Source organism: Colius striatus, chromosome 2 (assembly GCF_028858725.1).
Source record: "Colius striatus isolate bColStr4 chromosome 2, bColStr4.1.hap1, whole genome shotgun sequence".
Classification (NCBI taxonomy): domain Eukaryota; kingdom Metazoa; phylum Chordata; class Aves; order Coliiformes; family Coliidae; genus Colius; species Colius striatus.
In genome coordinates, this window is record NC_084760.1 from 65276626 (window position 1) to 65296965 (window position 20340).

General features: G+C 44.1%; 1 protein-coding gene across 1 annotated transcript in view; it reads right to left on the bottom strand.

Moving 5' to 3' along the window:
• The window catches only part of TTBK1 (tau tubulin kinase 1), a 107831-nt gene extending 92219 nt beyond the window's left edge, over positions 1-15612 (bottom strand). The window contains exon 1 of the mRNA XM_061990866.1: positions 15565-15612. The gene's annotated coding sequence lies outside the window, so the exon portion shown is untranslated. The remainder of the gene's footprint in view (positions 1-15564) is intronic.
• Positions 15613-20340: the final 4728 nt, after the last annotated feature.

Here is a 20340-nt window from a genome sequence, read left to right on the forward strand (position 1 = left end):
TCTTGGCAGTTCTATCATCCTTCCCCCAAAATATGAAATATTTTCCTTCCTAAAAATGAGTGTTATTGAAGCACTGACTGCAGACTTAAATCAGTTTAACAACATAAAAACCAAATTAGAAAAAAAAAACCCTAGAGCTGCCCATTCAACCATCACACTTCTTCAGGCCTCAAAAAAGGAAAAAAAAAAAAAAAAAAGAGTGAATTATGAGCTCAAGTAGAGAAAAGAGCTCATTCCTAGCAATAAAAGACTGAGAAAGAAGGATAGGAAGTAACCAGCATGTAGGTGCACAAGGAAGCATAAGTATGTCAAAAGTGCAAGACATAGAGGATGATCAAATAAAACATGAACAAAAAAAAATATCTCAAAGAGATCTTCTCAAAAGATCTTCACAAAAGAAGGTTTCATTCTAGATACAGAAGATAGCTACATGGAAAAAAGCAGCAGCAGATTAATGCAGTAAGAGGGCTGCTCAGAAATGTTCATACAATCCAACATCTGCTGTAGTACAATCAAAACAATAGAAGAGAAATAATAAGAAAGTGGGTATTAAAGAAATTCAGAAGAACAGTGCTGCAAAATGCTCTGAATTCTCATAGAAAGTGACCTGCATCTTTATAGGGTAACAGCTCTTCCAGTTACCAGGTATTGAAGTAAGAAACTGGAAAGCTCTCCTAAGAGAAACTACACTCTGTGTTTGGCAGCACAACATTTGTGCTTCTAATTAATAAGCAAATCTAATACTTTTACCAGGTTCCTTTGTGCCCACCATAACTGAACTGACCATCCCTACACTGTAAGTGAGCTTTGGATACACTGTGCAGTTGGCATTCCTGCACATTGCTGCAGACTGTGCAGGAGAGAGGATTACCACAAAACATCTCTTCTAAGGCTGGCTTTTCTTCTGCCATTTAAAGAAACATCATTTAAACTACAGAATGTCCCAGATCCTCAACATTACAAAAATATACGCCCCTCAACATTAACACACAGGTATAAAGGCAAATATCCTCTCCCTACTCTTGGAGTTCTCTTGGCACCACTTCATGAAGACAGGTACAGCACAATACAGGCTCTGGACTGCAGAGGATACAAAAGCAGCTCAAGATCCAGGACATGGGGTGGCAGTAGCAAGAAAGATAGATAGAAAGAAGTTTAAGAGTTTGGCAGAGAAAGTCAGTCATGCACTATTTTTCACCTAAAAGTACGGCATATGATGTACACATTAGCAATGCAGACACGTAAGATGTCAGTCTAGTGACTAGTGGTAGAAAGTAATCCCAAGGAGTAATTTTGAAGGAGAGACAGAGCACAGAAGTCTATGAGCACTCAAAGCTAGGCAAGGCAGAAGTACTTTCCCTAGTGCACTATTCCACTTTATCAATGTCGTCACACATGTGTACAAAAGTAATATGTTTGTTATTTAAAGGAGCTGCATAAATCTTCACTGGCTTTGAAAAAAAAAAAACCAAAACCAAATCCTCCTGGGCACTACCACGAATAGCAGCCATTTGGCAATACAGAATTACAGAACCAAGTTTACAGATATGCTCTGGTAAAGCCACAGTGATGCAGTGAAACCAAAAGCTAATTTAATTACAGCCTGAGACAAATCTCAAGCTGTTTTAGATGACAGTAGTAGAACAAAGCTGTGCTAACACATCAAAAATTTGTGAGGCAGCACTAATACTGCAGAAACATGCTCAGGCCTGTGCACCAAAGGGTTTAACAAAACCTGACCCCATTGGCTACACCCCTGGCAGGATGTAACACGTTAACTAAGATTGCCAGAAGTGTCACAAAGAAAGGACAAAAGAATGGACAAAGTCACTCTTCTGCAGAAAACATAAGCATCATATAAGCATCATTTACAAATGATTGTAATTCCTTCTAAATCATAAAGATATAGTGTAACTATTGTTTGACTAGCATTACAGCCTGCAGCCAGTCCCCTGCTAAAGCTGAATTTGCTATTATAGCTACAGAAGGGAGGTGGCACATGATGGTTGGTGGGGGAGAGATAAGGCACCTATCATCTCTTTCCCAACACACAGCAGACAGCATCACTTCTGTATGTTAAATTTTAGGTGGTGTTAAGGGGACCTGGAGGAGAGATGGCACGATTTTATCTCTCTTGAATTCCAGTAAAGCTGTTCTTGATTCAGGGGGTGACCAAGCACATAAACTTTGTCATATTTGAATCACTTTTAGCTTTAAAATGTACAGACCATGGAATGTAAAGGTACATTCACGTTGAAGATAGCGACTGAGAAGATAAGAATTTTCAGATTGTCTTTTCTTGTAGGAAATGTTCAGGATGTCAAGAAATGATTGTACTCCTCTCCCATAAAGACAGGCAAGAGAGCTGAGCAATCCTAAGATACTGGAAAACTGGCTTCCTAGAATTAGCAAGTGAACCAGAAATGAAAGCAGCTGTGAGAAAGAAACGACAACAGGGCCAAATCTCATCTCTTGGCCAACCTCAGCATGAAGAAGTGTGATATCAGCTCTTGCATATTGCTATCTCTTCCAGCCCATACTATAGTTTTATAAATTTAGTCTTTTTAGTAAAAAAAAACCCCACGCTTAAAAAGGCTAATAAGCCTCACTATATATTCTGACACACTGATCTGCTAGCTGTTCCTTCTATTTAATAGAAGTCAATAGAAGTGCAGTCAATAGCACTTGCAGGTAAATGGTCTCCTTATTTTTAAGGCAGTTTACAAAAATCTGATCAATTATAGCAGCAATTACTTAGCCAACATGAAAATCAAGACTCAGTAGAGAAGCATGGGTGTGACAGGCAACAATAACAAGGCCTGATCTTGCAATTAATGTGGCAGTCTTACATTAAGTGGATCTGCCTTGTTCACACCTGTGTTCATCAGGAGATGAACTACACCAAGCAAAAGTAACTTCATAAAAGTCATTAAGATGAAGAAATCTTCGCTATGGAGGCTAAAAGCTTACACAGATTTAAAAAGCAACTTGACAAATTCACTAAAAATTATAATTAAAATTCCATTAAGGAGTTATATACAAATATCCCATCTTTAGCTTAGGAAACCTTCAGTTGACAATTCATTGAAGGTAGCAAGAGCATTCTGCAGAGTCATTTTTTATGCTTTCCCTGCTCTTATTCTCTACCCTAGATATTCACTCTTGGCCATCTTAGGAGGGGATACTGGCCTAGATGGACCTGTGATATGACTCGGTATGGCTAGATTTGTGTTTTTATTGGTAACTTTCAGAGGAAGTAGTATACATATATCTATCTCTCTCTCTCTATATAGATATATATATAGTCTCCTTTATCCCTGCAAGGCGGTCAGAGACCAAAAAAATAAATAACCAATCAAAAAGCCTCAAAATACCCAATTACCTATCTTACAGTGTCCTCTGTTATGCAAGCAACATTTTATACAGCTTCACTAGAAAAACAATTTCCTAATTTTACAGGATCCTAGCACTCTTAAAATTAAACTTATAAATATGGAGCATTCCCTGTGGAAATTCCTAAGGTATATATGAGATCTTTCCTATATCAGCTTACTTCAGGCTCAATATACTGTGGTAACAGTGCTGAAAATACAGCCAAACTCAAACAAACATCAAGTTGAAAACTGAGATGCAATGGGGTTATTAAACAGCAGAACAAAACTATGGAGGTCTGTCTCTCACCATCTTACTAAAGGTCCTGGATAATCTTAAGTGGCTTAATCTCACTGTGGAGGTACTGCAATATCCCACTTTATTTCAGCACACATCCTCACCTCTGGAAGCCTACAAATCAGAACAATTAGAACAGTGAAGTTTATTTAGACTGCTGTAGCCCATGACCCTCTCAATCAAACTCCCCACCACCACCACAGGATCAACCTTAAGAACAGATCCCAATGGAGTTTTATGCAGCTGAATGCAAACTACAGCTTTTTTTTGCAAGACAAAGCTGGACACCTGCACAAATGAGTAACCCCAGTAAACCACAGCCTAGACATCAGATCAATCTCCCTGTGCAAAATCTGCATGACAGTAACAACCAACAAAAAGTTATGAATAGAATTTAAGCATAATTTACTTGTTCCCACACTAAGATTACTGGCATTGAGCCAAAATGATACAGATGGGGTGGGGAATAAGAGGGGAACATAATGAGTAGGATTGAGAGTGCTTAGAAATAAGAAAGAAAAACAGTGGAGTTTCCAAGTGCAACTGAGCAGCAGAACTGGGGCTCAGTTAATGGCAACATTAACTGTAAGCACTCAGCATCCCTCACTGTTTTACAAATGTCATCTGATTCCAACACCCAATACCAATTATAAAAATTAAACCCCTCACATTAAAACAGACAAAAATATCCTTAAATCTTTGTACAAACAAGTTGTACCATGCACTAGCATTCTGTTTATAAGGGTAGAAATGCATAAGATAGTACAGGAAACAAGTTGATTTTAAAAAATGCAGCGGACTAACAGCCCCTCAGCCCTGGAATACATCATACCTCCTGCTGAACTTGAAACAGCAATAAAAAACAAGTCATACGCTGTTAGGGCAGGTCTGACAGCAGGAGTTCGAAAGGTTCTGAATTGTTCCTTGAAGACACATATCTTCCTTCATTGCCTGCCTCTGCTGTAGCAAACCCTGCTTTACAAAGCAGGCTCTCCTAGCAGCTGCGGCTTAAAGTCTCCTCTGTGACATATTCTTCTCATAGGCATGCAAGGGCATCAGCCTTAGAAATTCTGGATTTGCTATTCACAGCATTTCATTTCTGTAAAAAACAAAACATCTAGAAGTGAGGTTGCAAGATACTGGGACTGTTTTTCACCTTTGAAAGATTTATGACTGTTAAGGAGGGATGTAGCTATGGCTAGAGAAAAAAAAAAACCACAAACTAAACCAAACAAGAAAACCCCCACAAAAAAAAACCCAAAAATCCAAACAAAAAAACAACCCCTCAAAAAGCTGCAATCGAGACAGACAAGTCTGGATTCTTTGCTTACAGGAGGCTGCACTGAACAGAACATACATAAATATGTTAAATATGACAACAGAAGCCCCTTGACAGCATTATTATGGCTACCTGGCTCAGCCAACTTAAGGTATTATTTCCCGCACAGTGACTTACAAGTAACAGCATATGACCTAAGCAAAACAAACAAAATCCCCAAACACATAATTTCACACTGCCAGAGACTGTATTCACATACATTACGGAGCAGTCAGACACACCAGTGATTTCTGTGCCAAAACCACCTATCTACAGGGAGAATCAGCACAGTTAATTATGACAACAAATCATTAGGAACGCACACCAGATAAGCATGCCTGCACTACTGGCAGTTTGTATGATCCTAATCCTCTCCAAGTACATGTCAGCAGCAAAGCCAAAATAAAAACTGGAGAGAAGGAGAATTGGAGAGGAAAGTCTATTACGTTACACCAATCTCCCTGACAGAGTTGCTCCTATTTTTTATCCAAGTAGGAAATTAAATCCAACTAGGAAATCCTTCTAATATCATAACCAGCTTCACCTCTACTAATTTAATAGGTAAACATTATGGTCTGCTTACAATAAACATTTAACTGCAGCTTAAGTATATCTAACTGCAAAGTCAATACAGCTCACTGCTTATAAAGGTTTAGTTGTCTGCTGGTAGCCAAACCAAATATATTTGAATAAAAGCAATAACTAAGCAGAGGTTCACTTATGGTACAAAACTCAATCCACATCTGACACCACCAGAAGCACCACACAGAGGTATGTTTTCATCACTTGATCCTGACACCTGTTTCTTTAATGCAAATTGACCTTCTTAGGGAAATCCTCTCCTTTCTCCCTGCAGAGCACATTTGTGGGGAGCCTGATATTCACCTTCAAATGTGGCCACTCCAAGTTGCTTTTCATACCTGTGCTTAACAGTACCTTTCTCAAGTCCTTATTCTTGGAGAACAGTATTTTACTTTGAATAAGTAGCTCAGGCATACAGCAAACTGCTAACACGTGTTGCTCAATGGTCTTGTATCTAACTTAGTATAACAGGTAATTAAAAGGCCCACTACTTGAGAGTGACCATTTTAAACCTCCATTCCAGTGAAAATGGTGCTGATCTTACCCATTCATATCATTTTGTGACAGACACATCCACCATAATTACCAAGCATTAAATAAACATTTTCCTAACCTCTGAATACTTTTTTTGACAAAGCAGTAAGTTGCTGATCACAGACATGGTATTTTGAGTCAAATTCTGGAAGACAGGGTATTTCACAAGGAAAAATCATGTACTTAGAGATTAGCCACATAGACTTCATATTGCCATGTGCTTTCTGAAATTTAACAAAAATTAGCATAAGCGGGGCAACTGCCACTTGTTGCACTGATAATGTCATATCTGACCAAATGAGACTAAGTGAGACAAAATTTATATGGTTTTCAAGCCCACTGCTGATCACAGCAGAGATTCTGTTTGTAATTAGGAAGAAGAGACTTCCTGGGACTGACAAAAATGTTTTATCATGGCAACTGTTAGTCATTTAAATCATTTCTCTTGAACCCTTCTGTAACCATTTTCTCTCATTATGTAAGGAACTCTCCTCCTCTAGTTGGAGCGTGCTCTGGGGAGCATGTTCAACCTTCCCTTTGCACCCTGCAAATCTACAGTTTCATTCTCTGATCTGCAGCCTCACCATTTTTTTCCTTTGCAGACAGCTGGTGACTTGCCCAAAGGTGATGTCCTTATGACTGACCCACTTTTTCTTCTACCCTTGGGAAATCCCAGTGCATTCTCATCCATGTTCATTGGTTCCCTGAGCTTTTTTCTCTCAAAGACAAAAGTCCCCAGAGGTGTAAAACTTGGGTTTAGACTGGAAGCTTAAAATTCATCGTTATTTTAAGGATCTACTGTTCCAGAGGAATTTGTTTCCTTTGTAGTTAATATCTAAAGATAACATTAACAAAGAAAGCAGTAACATCAAGGCAGATAAAGGCTGTGACCTGCACCTATTTCTCCCTATGCCTGAAAATGCTAGAAAGAGATATGAAAAGTCTTGTATATGCAAGCCCAGTCTGTTTAATTCCTTTCTGCACTGCTGTGTGAATCAGTTTCCAAGGAGAAGTGATGTTACTAAGGTTGTGGAAGAGTTTTACAAGCTGGTCTGGACTACCTCTATATAATTTCCACATGTGTCAACAATGCCATCTAGTCCACAACCGTTAGTATCTGCTTGCATTTTCCCAGCCCACGCAAATAATCATTTCTCATCCATAAGTTTTCCTATGGTTTGAAGGTAACTTTGAACTACTTATCTAATAAGGTCTCTCCGCTTCCCAATGAGAAAGAGTTGCCAAACGTTTGTCGAATAAGGTGCTTTTTACATCAGTGGACATGATACATATGTTTGAAAGCTCAGCCAAAAGGCAGTGTGATCCTTACAACTGAAGTTTTTTATATTATTTTTTAGTTTTATTGTACTTTCCTGTCGTATTTTTTGTAGTTTGCATTGCCCCTTTGTTTTAAACGTGTATTGTAGATTTTAATTCCCTTTGCTTTTACTATATAATGCGTTTATTTCCTTTTAAATAAATCCACCCGACTGTGAACGCCAAGTACCACCTGATGGCTGTGGAATTAGCACTACGGAATCTTGTTTTGATCCATATGACGTGTCATATCAAATTCTAATTGGACAAGTGAGGGACAGGGAAGTGCTGGAGAGAGTCCAGCGCAGGGCCACCAAGATAATCAAGGGACTGGAACATCTTTCATACGAGGAAAGGCTGTGGGAACAGGGGCTGTTTAGTCGGGAGGAGACTGAGAGGAGATCTTATTAACATTTATAAATATCTAAAGGGTGGGTGTCAGGAGGTTGGGACATCCCTTTTTTCTATAGTAGCTAGCAACAGGACAAGGGATAATAGGATGAAGCTGGAACACAAAAAGTTCCACTTAAACATAAGAAAAAACTATTTCACTGTTCAGGTGAGGGAGCCCTGGCACAGGCTGCCCAGAGGGGTTGTGGAGTCTCCTTCCTTGGAGGTCTTCAAGACCCGCCTGCACATGTTTCTATGCGACCTGATCTAGATGAACCTGCTTCTGCAGGGGGGTTGGACTGGATGATCTTTAAAGGTCCCTTCCAACCCCTACCATTCTGTGATTCTATTATTCTATCTGTTGTATCAAGCAATGGTACGACTAAGGCACATGTATTCTCATTTTGCTATTCAGAACTTACATCAGTTCATTGTAGTTGACAGAAAAATCCCTTCAATATTATTCTCAAGGAAAAAAAATATAATCAAAATATGTTCTTTGGGGCAGACTCATTGTAATAAACCACACTTGTACTTTGATCTTTAACTTGGCAGTGCTATGCCAGGTAAGTATATCCTGAGGTTCTCCTATTGTACAACACAGATGGTCAGAATCTGTTTCTATAAAAAAGCATCATAAACTTTATGTCATATTTCAATGTAAAAATAAATTTAATTCTATTCATAGCTGTAATAAAGTAATGGAAAACTAAATTTTGCACCTGAGCTGGATAAAGCTCATAACAATTCTTCAAACCCATCTCAGCCTGAAATGGGCATTCTACGCTCAACTTGCCAGAGTAAGCTGCTGGCAAACGTATCTAATAAATCTCCACAGACAAAACAATTACTGGTTCAAATCCAGCCTAGGATGTTTGGAGAGAGGGGGCAAATGTTCATCACAATCAGAAATGCAGGTAGTAAGGTTAAAGAAAAACTGTTTTGCAAAAGAAGCAACAACTGTGCTAAAAGTACCAGCTTTTGAATTGCCATGAAACTTGAAGATAGGCTGCAGAGACCTACATGATCAGATAGCCCTGAGAAGTAGAACCCAAATGTTTCCTGCCATTTCTCCAACAACTGTCACAAGAGTGTGAAAATACTTGACTGCTACTCTTTTGCATTTGCACCTTTTGCCTTTTTTTATTGCTGTTAGCTCAATGGACAAAGCCCCTTAAGCTTCAGCTCTACTTGATAAGCAACCACTCCCAATTCTTCCTAGACATGGAAAACAGCAGAAAGAAAGAGTGCATCTCCTACAAAAAAGCTTCTTAATATAACCAGACTCACTCAGACATCTATGAATAAGTTATACAGGTCATGTATACAGAGCACAATGCTCCTACAGAGAGAAGCAGAAAAAAAAAGCAGAGAGGCAATTCTATCTCTGCCTAAAACTGAGGAGAGACAGTGGAACCCAGTAAAGGGCCTGCATACATGCCCCATGGTCACTAAAAATGCTGGAGCACAAAAAAGGCTGAATGACACATGAAAACTAAACTCTTTAGAATGCTTCTATCTTGTCTAAAAGGCACACTGAGAAGCAAATGAATGTGGTGTAGAAAGTATATCCCATTCTAGCTCATCTTCTACTAGGCACTGAGGCCTGACAAGTGCAAATCAGTTTTTTACAGGAGTTTTCCTTAGGGACAGGACCTAGGACATGGGACATGGTGGATTCTAGATCTCTTGCTCTTTTCTAATCATGGCTTGGCACCTTAAAAAGGCAAGCTTTAGCTACTGCAAATTTTACTAAGAAAAATCACATAAGTGCAGAATCTTAAGGGCTGGAAGAGACCTCAAAAGACCATCTAGACCAACCACTCTGCCAGAGCAGGACTGAACAAATGATGAAACAAACCCAGAACTAACATTTTTGTGTGCTTAGACACTAATGAATAAAAGCTGAGGATCAATGGAAGCACCGTTACATTGCATTATCTACGTTCCCTCCTTCATAAAGTCCACAGATAGATGCTGATGTTGGATCCACAGCTTCAGGTTCCTGGTTAGCCAATCCAAAAACCTACCTGCAATGAAGAGAGACTGTTTTTCTCTCTCCTGCCAACTCTGAACTCCTGCACACGGAATTCCACCATGGGTCAGTTCAGTGACTTGTACCAGCAGAACAACTATTCTCCTTTCTAATAAATAGTTATTTCCTTGGCTTAGAGCTCCTTGAACAGGTTCACTGTAGGGTCAGTCAAACACAAGTGCCAGCACAATGGAGGAGCAGTACCTCAGATCCATTTCAGCTTCAGTCAAGCTGCGTTCCATGTTCATCTCCACAGCAGGAAGCCCTCGGCCTTCCAAGAGATCACAGGATTCAGTAACTTCTGCTTAAAAGCAGTTGAGTAACTCTGTCTGAGACCAATTCTATTTTTTTTTCTCAAGGCAAGCAAAATTTAAAGAAACCAGTTAGTTTCAACAACTAGTAAATTTTAGAGTCTAAGGCAGCTAGATTGTTTAAATAATTCAAGATGTAATTAAACTGCAGAGCTGTCTCCTAACACAATGTCACCACAAAGGTGACTTCTACTCTCTGAGATTCTTCACCAAGCAAGCAACTGATCTTTTTCTTCTTCATGAAATGAGGGAAACAAAAGCACACAATTTAATGGAGTGCCCAATTAAAAGGAGCATCACAGTGATGCCGAGATGAAGGTGAAAGTGTAAGACAGCTACACTGTCTCCCTGTTTGTGTTAGCAGAAAGAGTACCAAGAATTTAAGCTGTACGTCAAGAAAACGGTGAAGTTCCTCATCCCTAACTATAGAAGTGAAACAACAACAAAAATGTTAGGCTAAAAGAGAAAAGAACTATCTACTGACTGCTTTCCATTACCTTTAAAAAGGCTGGAAGCTGGGAAGAAGGCAGGACTTTAAAGAGATGAAGTAAATTTCTACAGATGAAAAATAAGCGTTTTACACAAATACTTGACCAAAGGCCAGGCTGGATGACAGACAAGAAATAGAAAGACCAAACAGAGAAAAGAAAGAAGAGGCCAAAGATTTTGGGTGGTTGTTTATTTTGAAGAGCTCTGCAGAGGATCTGGAAAATCAAAGACTCTTACTTCTGCATCAGACATTCTCAGAAAAGTAAAAACAAAAAATAACACTAACTGGCAGGCAGAGGGGAGAAGTCAATTTATAGATGTAGTAGGAAAGGCTGGGTGCTTTTAGGAAGACTGAACAAGCACACAGATGGGGCCATCTCACCAAAAACTGTCCCTGGATAGCCAAAACCTTCTGGTGTGGTATCAGACCAGAGGCCTTAAAAATTAAGACGTCACAGCATAAAAACAATGTTTCTCTAAAACTAGTAACTGGCTAAAGGGGAGGAAAACACGCGGGAATGGAAAGCTAGGTTTCACAATAGAGTGCTGTTACCAGTGGAATGAAAACACCTTGTGTATATACAAATTTATTCAGACTAACATGAGCCAGCAGTGTGCCCTCATGGCCAAGAAGGCCAATGACATCCTGGGATGCATCAGGAAGAGTGTGGCCAGCAGGTCAAGGGAGGTTCTTCTCCCCTTCTACTCTGCCCTAGTGAGGCCTCATCTAGAGTCCTGTGTCCAGTTCTGGGCTCCTCAGCTCAAGAGGGACAGAGAACTTCTGGAGAGAGTCCAGTACAGGGCCACCAAGATGATCAGGGGACTGGAACATCTCTCATACGAGGAAAGGCTGAGGGAACTGGGACTGTTTAGTCTGGAGGAGACTGAGAGGAGATCTTATTAACATTTATAAATATCTAAAGGGTGGGTGTCAGGAGGTTGGGACATCCCTTTTTTCTATAGTAGCTAGCAACAGGACAAGGGGTAATGGGATGAAGCTGGAACACAAAAAGTTCCACTTAAATATAAGAAAAAGCTATTTCACTGTTCAGGTGAGGGAGCCCTGGCACAGGCTGCCCAGAGGGGTTGTGGAGGCTCTTTCCTTGGAGGTCTTCAAGACCCGCCTGGACATGTTCCTATGCGACCTGATCTAGGTGAACCTGCTTGAGCAGGGGGGTCAGACTAGATGATCTCTAAAGGTCCCTTCTAACCCATACCATTCTATGATTCTATGATTCTATGACTGAAAAAAATGCAGACTGCAACACCAAGAAGGGTATAACTATGACATGCATGTTATATGTGCCCTTAGTCTTTCCTTAAGCGTCACCTCTTTGTCACTGGTATAAAAAGGACTGAAGCAACACAGAATTTTGACCTGAGCTGTTGAGTTTCTAATCCTCTAATTAAAGCCTTTTTACTAGACATCAGCTCCTCATCCCTTTTGTAATCTTTTGCTATCTGCTTGGTAGGCCACAAAAGCTTTCCACACATACGGTCTCTAGGCTGACAGTGAGCCCCCTAACACTTGCTGTCAGACGGGCAGTGAAGAATCCACTTCCATCTGTCATGACTGACACTAACTCTCTTTCTTAAGACTAGGCTGCCTCACTTCTCCAGAGAAGTGGAAATGTGCACCCACAAGCATTCTCTCTGCTCCTCATTGTGCCTATACGGCTGGAGTCAGACCATGATCTACAGTCTGTTCCTTTCATATTGCTCACCAAATTAAAGATGACACAGTTTGACACCAAAAGGAAAGGGTTTCCAAGCACATCTTATTTTATTACATCAACAGTCCATCACACTGTCAACATCTTCCTTCTCAACTACAAAAAAGAGACCCTTTTCCATGTAAACAACTCTCAAGAAGTGAAAAAGACTTACTAGAAAACAGTGTAGAATTGAGTAAGACCAAAGGGGATTGCGAGTCTGCTCAAAAAAGCTAGTGTGGCAATTTTTTTTCCCCTCATAAAGTTTAATATATTGATGCATCTGCTGATCTCCAAAAACTGGAAAAGTTCACATAAAAAAACCCATTTGATACACTTGGTTCCAAGTGACATTGTTATCGCTAGATTATTTGCTGTATTTTCTATGATAGCTGTCATGGGTCTCAACACTGTCATACACAAGCTCTATTGGATACTGTTGTGGAGAAGACCAAGAGTTGGTCCTGCATGACACAGAGGACTGTAATTGCTCAGTTTGTAGCTTATGAATCTTTTGCAAGCAACAGAGTCTCATTTTAGGCTGCAACGTATGGTGTTAAAAAAAAAAATCACATAATCTCCCTTTCCTCCTAATGCTTCAAGAAACATCCAACAGGTTCTCCCATTCTTACTCTGCCCTAGGGTGAGAGGCCTCACAGCTGGCCTTCCTTACTCCTCTCTCCGAAACCACTCTTAACATTCATGCCAGTAGAATGGTGTCCCACAATGACATTCAAGAGGATTTCAGGATGTTTCAGAGGAATGATCACTTTAGGGCTATTTTTGATGGAAGAGAGGATGCTAGTCACAACTTTTGATGGAAAGCACTAGTTGTGACCATTCTGCATTCTTATGCAGTAAGCCAGCAGAGCTTAAATATCTTTTTAGGGAATGCTTTCACAATCACTCCAGCAAATATTGGGCTGTGCCTTACAATGTTAAAAGGAGAAGATGCCCACAAAGCAAACAAACCCTTAAAAACAAGACAACAGTTTACAAAACCCTTGAGGGCTTTATAGGGACGTATCCCTCTATAAGGCCCTCTTTTCTGTCTTCTGCTCTGTTTAAAAAGTGAACAAACGTCATTGGAAGGTCATTAGGGAGCTCAGGCAAATGCATCTAACCTAGGGCCTTCCCAGGATGGGCGCCATTCCTGCAGAGTTTATCTGGACCCTGCACATGGATATATATATAAATAAAAAAACAGGCAGAAAACCGACAGGACACAGCAAGACCCACAAGAGATTAGTGGGCTACCTAATAAACTATAAAGTGATGAATCGATCTTTCATGTAAGGAACAGCATGAAGGGGTACCAGCACCAAAGATAAAGAAGCATGAAGGATTCAGCTCTTCCTGGATCTGCCTTATCACTGCCTGCTTTGGAAAACAATAAGTACCAACTTCTTCCATTGGAGCAAAACTCCATGCTGCTTGTTGCAATGTAGAGCTACATTTGCCTTTGCCACCAAACATGGGGTCGGGATGGAGAGGGAAGGGGAAGGAAATTCACACGTAGGACACAAGCACCATTTCATTAGCATCAACTCTGGGAGGCAGTGACATAGCTTTCCTAACACCACTGCTTACTTGAGGACCAAAGGCAATGACAGGGATCAGACTTTCCTCTTGCTAACTATTCCAAGAAAAAAAAGGTTAGTCAGGTAATCCCCAAGATTGACTCTGATAAAATCATTCCACAAGGAAATGATACTACCAGCGTTTTCCTTTGCCAGTCAGAGAAGAAGAATTTTTCCCATTCTTGAATGAATGATCACTGGCACACACAAAGGGAAAAAAGCCAAAATATTAACAGATAATTCCTAACCTGCCCCTCATTCTGAGACATAGTCTCAAAAGCAGCTGACACATTGAAAATGTGGTGGATAACTACTAGTGAGGCAATACTGATGCACAATGCCCTTTAATTACCGCACCTATAAGCATTAGTGTTGTGGGAACATTAGCACAAGTAACATCTCACAAGTAACATAAATTTCACTCAAGAAAGTGAAGAAAAAGTTCTAAGATTGAAAAATGTATTGTGAAGTTTGTTGCCAAAAGGTAGCATTTTCAACGATAGCAAAAGGAATACAAAGAAATTCATGTGCAACAGTAAAATTAGTAAATCTTTCCCTTTGTCAATCAAATTGTCTATACTTCTTGCAAACTTAAAGAAATTTTAAAAGATAGAAGACAGATTTTAACATACAGCTGGTCTGGACTGCTCAGAAACATGATACTGACAGCTATTGAAATCTCCTCCCCACAAAAAAAACCCCACAGGGGGTCTTGAACTTGGCATGCAAGTAGTTCAGCAACACTGACAGAGTGGCAGTGTCACTCCAGCACTTCATATAGTATACTGGTTCCTCGTTAAATACAAGATGCACTTCAAGGTCACGGTGCTAATCTTGAAAGTTCTCAGTGGGTCAGACCCATGTTACAGGATACATCTTCTCCCGGTATGCAGGGAAAGCATAATGACTACAGTCACATTCAGCAATGCAAACTTGGGCACCACGAGCAATAAAGACACAATGGCAGGAGACTTCACGCTAAAACGCTGCAGAAGACATGGCAACACACAGAGGACTAAAATCTCCCACTCCGCGGCAGCTCATGAGGAGAAACTCTGCCTCTCACCTCAAACTCGAGCACCAAAGAGTTATCCCAAAATAACACAATGAAAACGCTCCCTTCCCCAAAAGCCCCTACAAAACGGGGCTGGTTTTCTGGCGCTGGGTTAAACAGACACCCAGCGACACCAGGAAGGACGCCTGTCCCCTCGCCCGGGCGGCAGCTGAAAACACCAACCCCCTCCGCAGCCTCGCCTGACACTTCCCCGCTGGCCCCGGACCAGCCGCCTGGCACAAGGCCGACCGTCGCCTTCGCACCTCAGCCTCCACCCCGACACTGGGGGCCGGGCGGGCGCCAGAGCCACCCGGCACCACCCGACAGGGCCGCTCTGTTCACCCTCTCGGCGGAGACTTTCGAGGCGCGGCGGGTCGGGACACCCCGCTGCCATCGCCCGCACCCCTGGGAGGCTCCTGTCCGCCCCTCCCGCGGCGGGCACCCCCCAGCCCTGGCCCTGAGCCCCGGCTCCCGCCGGCCCGCAGCCGGAATGGGCAGGAGGCGGCGGGGCGCAGGGAGGGGGAGCCGCCACCGCCCCGGGTGTGCTCCCCCAGCCCCGGCCTTGCCCCTCACCTCGGGCCGTCCCGCCTCCCCCCGCCGAGGAGGTGGCCGCGTCCGCCCCTGCACTGCAGCTGCCGGCACGCCGCCTCCCCACCATCCCCCCCCCACACTGCCCCTTTCGACAGATGGTTCGCCCCACCCCGGCCCGCTTTCTCATTGGCGACGCCCGCCCGTCACTCCGCTGTGGGCCCGCCCAGCCCCGCTGGCACGCTGGGAACGCGAGTCCTCCGCACGGGACCCTTCCTCTTCCGCACCCGGCATCGCACGGAGCAGCGAACTACAGCTCCCACAGTGCCCCGCGCGCAGCTCCAGAGCGGCCCGGCCCGGCCAGGCCCGGTGAGGCCCACCGCCCCTCGCCGCCTCAGCCGCCAGCGAGATGCTCCCTCCCCCGCCAATGACCGCAACGGCCTCCGGGGCCCGGTCCGGCCCGGCTCACCTGGCCCCGCCGGCGCCGGCGCCTCCCGCTGCGGCCGGCGTGGGCAGCGCATGCCCCTCGCCCCTCAGTGCGATTCGCCGGGCTCCGTGCCGCCGGCCCGGCGCGCTGCGGCAGCGGCTGTGGGGCGGGCCGGCCCCGGGTGCATCCTTCCCCCTCGGAGCCGCGGCGGGCGGCGGGATTCGCCCACAATGCACCGCGCGCCGCACCGACAGCATCAGCCTGACATCACCCGCGGGCCGCCCCCGCTCAGCCGGGCCCGCCCTGGGCCCGCCCCGCCGTCACCGGCAACTGGCCCCGGCGTGGGGCTGGGTGCCGCACCGCCACCGGACATGGCGCTGCCGCCACGCAAGGCTGGGCACGACAGCGCGCCGGGATGCGGGATGCTGGGCACTGCACCAGCGTGGGGCTGGGCACGGCACTGCGAGCACCCCGCCCCAGCACTGCCAGCGCGACCACGGGCATTGCGGGTACGGGGAGCGGTATAAGATTCCTCTCTTCTCTGCTGGGATCAGCATTGGCATCTCCGCATGCGGCCGGGCACTGAGGACCAGGACTAGTGTTCTCACTGCACGGTGCCAGAGGCTGCACTTTGGCTGAGACTAGCACGCTAGGTGTGCGACTATCTCGACAGGACTGTCCCACTGCGCCTGAGACTGTCACCAGCACCTTCAGCTGGGTACTAGACTGTTGGAACCAAAGCCAGAGTCAGCACATATGCCCAGGGCTGGGTACTGCATCACAGTGGGACTGGCAGCATCACTAGCGTGGAGCTGGCACTGCCCTGAGCTGGCAGTGGAGTCAGTCCCAGGCAGCACTGAATGGCAAAGAGGAGGATATGTTAATGAAGACTGAGAGCTCAGCCATGCAAAGGCAGATCCACCACAACCATGGCCACCTCCAGCCCCTCAGACCGGGGAGAATAGGTCTACCAGATCCCTCATGATGTTCCTCCACTGTATCCCCTGCATTGAAGGCTTCCTCAGTGTAAGCATCCTGCAGAGACTCCAGGGAGTCTCCAGCCCTGCAGCAGCTCACCTCACTGGTACCAGGGTATAATACAGCCCTTCACAGACAGTTGCATCTTCATGTCCAGGCTCTGTCATACTAGGTCTGTGATTTACAGATAGTTGAGAGTTGCCACAAGAGCTCTCTGTGCTGCAAGTAAAGTCCTCATCACTCATATGCCCAAGCACTGGCTCCTGGTGCTGAGTTTGAGGGGGCCCAACAGAAGCAGGGAAAACAAAGTGAGAAGGTGAGGGATCTGCCTTCCTGTGCAAAGGCCCTCTCACATACTTCTTGGTGCCCTTCAGACCCCTTTTCAGAGGGCTAGTGGAGGCATCATGCACAGACCCATCAGCAGAGTTGGATTGGAAGAGACTGTCATGGTTCTGAATGCACTAATAAGCCATAATGGCCCTTACTGGCCTCACTGGGGGATCTACCCACACCTTGCCCATGAGCCCAGCCTGCCACCACCGGACCTGATCCTGACTGTCTGGCTTGATCTCATAGCTGCCTCATACGCACAAACTTGCCTGATTGTCTTGAGTTCTTGGTTGAACCTGGTAATCACATCTACATCCACCTCATTTGAGTACTGTGAGATTTGGCCCTGTATGAGGAAAGCCTTGCCTTGCTGGCAGGGCTGACTTCAGGGTCAGGACAAGGGACTTGTCCAGGCCAGGGATGGAGAGACCACAGCCTCTCTGGGTCCCTCCACCCCTCTTGTAGGAAAGCATTTTTCACACAATCACATTTATGTTGCAACTTATGTCTCTTTGATCTAAATAGAAAGGAAAAGGCAATAAATAGCTCTTGATGAGCTGAGGTGGAAGTCAAGTGAGAGCTGGAGGCTTTCTAACTTCCTCAGTTGTTTCCATCAGGCAAATATCTGCCCATGAGTGGGCCTCTGCCCACTGACACTGAGCCCAGAGCATCGAACCAAGATAGAGGGAATGGAAGAGTTTGGTGCTGAAGTCTCCAGGTTCCCCCCCAAGTAGCTCCAAGTGCTGCCCAAGAAAGAGCCAGAATCATGGGGAGATTTGTCAGCAAGGACTTTTTTGGAACAAAGGACATAGCAAAACCAGTGCAGATTGTGCTGGTTTGGGAGAGGAGCCAAATGTCAAAGAATGTTCAGTGTTTATCAACAATTTGGTATGAAATCCAGCCTTGAGCAGGAAACTCTTGAGGATGAGACAACTGACAGCCTGGTCAGGCTAATGGCAAGTGCGATGGAGAGTATAGGCAGGGAAGAATACCCAGAAAAACCAATGATCTCTTTTGCCACTGACTGCCCCAGTGTGATACGATATCAGTGGTGGCAAGGAGTCTCCAGAGGAGATGGAAACCAACAGTGGATACCAGCCTCTGATTGCTGCCTACTGCCTCTACCTCTGTGCTCATCTGCGTGCTGGGTCTCCAACAGCCTCATCAGTTTATATCACACATCTTGAAACACTCTGAGGGGACAAAGGTTTTTTTTTTTCATGATTTTTAAAAGACTTGTAAGTGTTGTTTGTACCTCATACAGCAAAGGCAAACCTTGCAGCCAATTTAGTGTGCAATATCATGAGTTAAATGCTTGCAAGATAGTGCGATACTGTTGAAGATGGTTTTTAGTGTCTTTACATCTGTTTAAAGGCACTCGAGTTATCTGGATATTTATAAGTATTGTTTTTTTTCTCTTGTCACTTACTGGGCATTTATTACACATTCCTAAATGGAAATGAAACAAATCTTTACTTCAGGTGTGGCTAAATGTGAGCAGATTTGGCAAAGATTCATGTCCCTGATTAGCTTGAGTACTCTGCTCCTTCAAACCCAGTGTTGATCCTGTTGCTTTGGACCCAAGGTCCACACTGTTCTGTGCCCCTGAGTGGTACCTGAACAACTGCATTTTAGCTTTATTTCATTCTTGCTCTAAATCTCCCTCTGCAGATGGAGCTTAATAGGCCCTCAAACCCACTGCAACAACCACCTGAGAACATGACCAATTTCATCTGCAAGCCCAAATGTAACTGAAAATGACCACAAGGTTTTATTAAAACCTGTGTTATTTGTGACTTGGAAGATTTCTGATGCAGACCAGCATGGATATGGCTTTACAATGACATTTTTGCCTTGCACTGCCTTTCTTTGTGCACATGAAGTGGGAAGACCACCTAAGACCAGTTAGTAGAATAGCAATAACCAAGTGACAGTCATGGATTTCACCACCTTCTCACACTCCTTTTTAGGCCATTACGGGGAAAAATAGGGGGATGAGCAACTGGGAGCCATAACTCATGTCGAATACATTTGATTTGAATACATGATTTGATGGAAAAGATAGATTTGCAAAGCAGTCAGAGAGCACTGGTGTGCATGCTTATAGGGTAACTGTGCCTGGGAGAGGGATACAAGTGGGAACTCCCTGATAGTCTCTCTCTCCCTGGTAGCACAGAAGTGGTGATCTCCATGCTGTCACACCAGAAGGAGCGAGAGGTGGTCTGTGAATACAAAATGAGCCCATGAAGAGTCATTTACTGTGGTGTGGGGACTGTGGCTGGAATTAGCCTGCCTGGTAAAATCACAGCTCCCACTAGGACAACTTCAGCTGAAGACTGAGGCTTCATCTCCAGCAGGCCAGAGATAGATGTGAAAAAGCCAGGCAGGCTTTCTGGAGGGATGAAAATCTTATGCTTGAGTGGTTCCAGTTGAAGGTCCTCATCCTGCAGATGCCTCTGCCTGTGCTCAGCTTTATGCTACCTCTTTTAGGTCTTGTACACCACACTAAGTAAGATGTGAGAGGATTGTTTTGTTGTTGCTCTGGGGTTTTTTTGGCTACAACTCTAATCAACAGATACTCACAGCCAAACTCATCCTCTACTTGATCCACTAATGGCTTGGTTATATTAGAGATTAGGAAGAATTTTTTTTCACCAAGAGCGTTATTAAGCACTGTCCCAGGCTGCCCAGGGAGGTGCTGGAGTCCTCCTCCTTGGAGATATTTAAAAGATGCGTAGATGTGGTGCTGAGGGACATGGTTTAGTGGTGGGCTTGGCAGCGTGAGGTGAGTGGCTGGACTTGATGGATCTTAAAGGTCTTTTTCAACTGAAATGATTCTATAGTTCATCAATGTCTGCCATGATATCAGCATAGAAGACCCTTAATATACGTCAAGGGCTGCAGCTATTCCGCAGATGAGCATGTTAGCTGCTAAAATCTGCAGGGCAGTAAGATTGCTTGGCTGGACTGGGAGACTGTGTCAGGGCACTCAATTGCAGTATATAACCTCTTCTGACCTGGCAGACGCAAAGCTTTGAGAGATGCCATAGAGGTGGCATTTTCAGATCACAGTAACCAAACTTCTC